Source organism: Chrysochloris asiatica, unplaced genomic scaffold (genome assembly GCF_000296735.1).
Source record: "Chrysochloris asiatica unplaced genomic scaffold, ChrAsi1.0 scaffold00099, whole genome shotgun sequence".
Taxonomy (NCBI): Eukaryota; Metazoa; Chordata; class Mammalia; order Afrosoricida; family Chrysochloridae; genus Chrysochloris; species Chrysochloris asiatica.
In genome coordinates, this window is record NW_006408617.1 from 5,198,654 (window position 1) to 5,203,257 (window position 4,604).

General features: G+C 42.3%; 1 pseudogene; it reads left to right on the forward strand.

The window, feature by feature from the left end:
- The first annotated feature begins 1,287 nt into the window (after window positions 1–1,287).
- LOC102816245 lies at window positions 1,288–4,326 on the forward strand (annotated as a pseudogene).
- The last annotated feature ends 278 nt before the right edge of the window (window positions 4,327–4,604 follow it).

Here is a 4,604-nt window from a genome sequence, read left to right on the forward strand (position 1 = left end):
TTGGACTTCCTCTCTGAGTATCATTGGCTCTTGTTCATATGGTATCTCTTGAAATGGTTGAACATTAACCAGAATGATAAAGGTCATCAATGAAAAAATAGGGACAAATTTAAAGGATCTAATCCAGGGCACACACAGACTACCAAACACTGAAAATTATACAAACAAAAGAAGGTAAAATAGATTATTAGAATAATATAAAAATTAGAAACATATGTGCATCAGAGAATTTCACCAAAAGTGTAAAAAGGAGACCACAAATGGGAATTTTTTTTTTTTTTTTTGCAGTGACATATCAGACAAAGGACTAATTTCTAAAATCTATAGGACACTACAACACCTCTACAAAAAAAAGCTCACCAGCTTCTCCTTGGAAACCCTATATAGGGTTGCTATGGATCAGAATCAAGTTGCTATGGATCGGAATTGACTCAACAGCACTTAACAACAACATTATTGTAAAAGCTTAAGAAAAATGATAACACAGTACCAAAACCTTACATAATTGTGGAACATTAGCTCAGTTAAATTCAAAGATATAATAATACTAAGGCATTCATTTCCATTTTTACTGTGTTGACATTTGCACTCATGGTACAAGACATCAAATAAACTTGCTGGAATCTTAACCCAAATCATATAATATCTTAAATCAAAACTTAAAATACATACCTGTATTTTTTCTTAAAATAAAAATGCTTAAGAAAAGATACCCATACTAAATGGGAAAAATTCTTTGTTGATTACCAGTGGCGGTAGGATAGGGGCCTTGGGGGGGGGGGCGGAGGGAGACAACCATAGAGCACAGATTAGGGGGCTGCTGGAGCCAACACAACTGCTGGAGCCAATACAACTGGGGCAAACTGCCATGTCTGACAATTGGCTCATCTCTGTGACCTGCATGGAGAGATTAAATACATGTAGGGGTGATGGGAGTTGAGAAATAAAAGAAAGACACAAGACACATTTGAAATACAGTATAGTTGAGACCAGGTGGGACACAGCATGCTGGCGACAGCATCCACAAGTACTGAGAAGCTGTGACCCTGTAACAAGCTGGATGAAAACCCAACCCCGGGGCCCTCCTCAAGATTGCGAGTCATGGACCCTGAAGGCCAAGGACATGACCTCCTGAAGTCCCGGGTTCATAGGCTTTTTGCGAACTCACTGGTTGGCTACCTTTGTACAATTTTCTTTAGTTCTCATATTGTGCATTCTGTACTTGCCCTTTATGCTCTTAACTCTGGTAATTGTAGCTTCTGGGAAAAATGGTTTCTTTTGATATCAATGTACGTACTGCCTCTTTTAAATAATGACACTACTTTGAATGTCACTGCCTTAAGGGTATTAGCAGTGCGTGAGGTCTTGGGAACAGATCTATCTGAGGAACAGGCAGTGGCCACCTGGAAGGAATGTCAGAACTGCTCGTTATCTAACTATTCAGTTATGTTTGATATTAACTTGAAGCATGAACTTTTGATGTCAATGAACAATAATGGGACCGAAACCCCTTCTAGAGCTGAGGCAGTAAAACTTCCTCAAATGACTCAGGAAAAGCAGGAACAAGTGTATTGAGATTATGAGAAAAGGTTTTGGAGAAAAACTGCCCAGAATTTGCAATTGGAATGGAATGATAAATTCCGGGAATATTTGATTAAAGAACGATAGTGGCAGCCCCCTCAAGCTGCCCCCGGGTATAATCAGTTTAATCCAGACTCTCTTCTTGCCCCTGAGGGTATAGTAAACATTGTAGCATTTGGATATGGAACTGGAAAGAGGAAAAGGAAGGTGGAGGCGAAACCTCACCTTCATTAGAAAAGTTAAAACCTGTTTCTCACTTTCCCTGGAGCTACAGAAGTAAGGAAGAAAGGAATATTAGTCGAACAAATAAAGCCAAGTGTCTGAAATCTTGTTCACAGACGAAAGCTTGTATTTTCTGCCTGCAAAATATATAAGAACAGGTTGAGTCTCTTCAGAAATCATAACTTAGCCCTTTTATGAAATTTCTAAGTCTCTCACCTTCACCCATTTATGATTAAGTGTTGAGAATATGTTAGACACCTTTAAGAAACCTCAGGTTGCTACCCTAGGTCACATAGGCCTAGTCAATATATAATCTGTAATAGCTTGCTTGACCTTTTCATATGGAAATAAAGATTTTAGATTATCACGAGAAGCATGATGCCCTTGGAAAACTATTTTAAGATAAAATTTGTGAATCATTGTGTCCTGTCTCAAAAGAACAATCAATTTTTTTTTTCATTTTACTCTTTTGCGTTAAATTCCTCCTTCATGATAATAAAAGACTGGGGTTTAGCTAGTTATGCATGCAATGTCTGCAGCAGAACTGTCTGCCCATCAGCTTGCATCAACTTTGTGTGTCTGTGTCTTTGTGTAACTTCTCTTTCACCTTCCAGACATCCCTTCTTCATGAAACCCACTCCCCTGTTGAGGCTGGACCCCGACAACAGCACTCTGATGGAGATACTGAGACAGGGACCTAGGCAGAGGGTTTATTTTATACACAGCTCAAGGGGAGGTGCTTGGGGGCAGGGAAAAGAATAACATCTGGTGTTTTGATGAATGCAATAAAGGACTTTATCAGAAGATTGTAGTTGCTAGGGAAACAGAGATAGGACAGCTAGAATGTTGTGCAGGCTGAGCTGAAGGACAAAGCTGAGTGAATACAAGGAAAGATCTTGCAAGTTCCCTGTTCCTTGAGGCAGCCCTGCAAGTTCCTCATGGGGTGGGGGTACTTTGACTTGGCAGCAGCCCGTGTTTCTGGACCACAACTGTTCAGTTGCAATCATTAGGTTAAACTACCCTCAAGTCAGGGACCTTCAGCTCAGCTACTTCCAACAGGGGTAGACACATCACATAGTTCCAGTGTTGGGGAGGGCAATACACAAGAAGGGGGAGGGGGTGTAAGAGCAAGGTAAATAGAGAAACACTGAGACAGGTTTGCATGGGCTAAGTGGGACAGAGGGAAATAGTGATGTATGCTCAGTCTTGGAATAACAGGGCTCTGTGATACAGGGATCAAGGCATAGTTTGAAGAGGGAAAATAATACTAAGATGCTTGACTGTCTTATGAATATTGATTTCCCTTGCCTACTATTGTAAATGGAGCTCGGGCTATGAACATTAAGGTCAGCGGTTCGAAACTACCAGCCGCTCCGTGGGAGAAAGATGAGGCTTTGTACTCCCGTAAAGATTTACACCCTTGGAAACCCTGTACAGGGTTGCTATGGGTCGGAACCGACTCGACGGCACTTAACAACAACAACAACCATTGTAAATAGACACTTGAGTATGATAGAAAGGAATGTTTGGAAACAGAAAGCTTGCAAGCCCATCTTCAGCCTACAACTGATTGGAATACCTAAAAGGGGTTCTATAACTTGCCCAGTGAAATACGCCTCTTGAGGAGCCTTTGCAGTGTATAGGACCTTAGGTGGAATCCTGAGCTCCATTCAAAACCTTCTGAGGTGTAACATTCTCACTAGAAAGGACAAGCAGACCAGTCTGGAATACCTAGAGCGACAGTAGATACATCTTCAAAGAAAAATCAGCAGGAAACCTCCCAAACAAAAATACCAATATGATTGGCTACTACAAGAATAAACAAGTTGGTGCATGGAGCCCTGGCCTGGAAGAGCTAGACCTGTGAAGTGTGTGGACAGGTAGTAGCATGAGGTTCAGCAGACATGGCTCCAACATTCCAGTGGACGACCCAGCCTAAGAATATCCTAAAGACATCCGGGCATGCTACTGGGCCGTGCTGAGGGCCATGGTGGCTTCTGGTTCAGAGCTGGGAAAAAAAGCTGAAAGCAACAATGGATGCTGGTAAACTGATGAGTGATGAAATGGTGGTGGAACTCATTGAGAAGAATTTGGAGACCCCTTCATGCAAGAATGACTTTGTTTTAGATGGCTTCCCTTGGACTATGAGGCAGGCAAAAATGCTCGACGACCTCATGGTGTAGAGGAAAGAGAAGCTTGATTCTGTGACTGAATTCAGTATCCTCTCTGCTCATCTGGAGAATCACAGGAAGGCTGGTTCACTCCATGAGTGGCCATTCCTACCACGAGGAGTTCAACCCCCACAAAGGATCCCATGGAAGATGATATCACTGGAAAGCCTCTGGTCTGCCAATCAGATGATAATGAGAAGGCCCTGAAAATCCACTTGGAAGCCTACCATACTGCACTGCACTGGTGGACTACTACCAGAAACGCAGCATCCACTGTGCCATCGAAGCGTCCCAGACCCCTGATTTCATGTTTGCAAGCATCCTAGCAGCCTTCCCCAATGTCACATCCTAGTAACAGAAGGCCAAGGGAGACTGTACCATTGCTCATCACCCCAGTGGCGTGATCTCTGCTTTAGGTGCTGGGCAGAGGGGAGGAGTGGTCAGGGGCTCAAGAGGCATATTGGGGAGAGCAGAAGTGTTATTGTAATGAGATGGGTCTTGTTTTCTTTTGATTCCACAAAGGTGGGAATTGTTAAAATCATAAGAAAGGAGAAAATTAATTATTAATGAAAAACCAACACTGTGATTGGGGGTGTGGGTAGAAATAGGGAGCCACAGTATTATAATTTC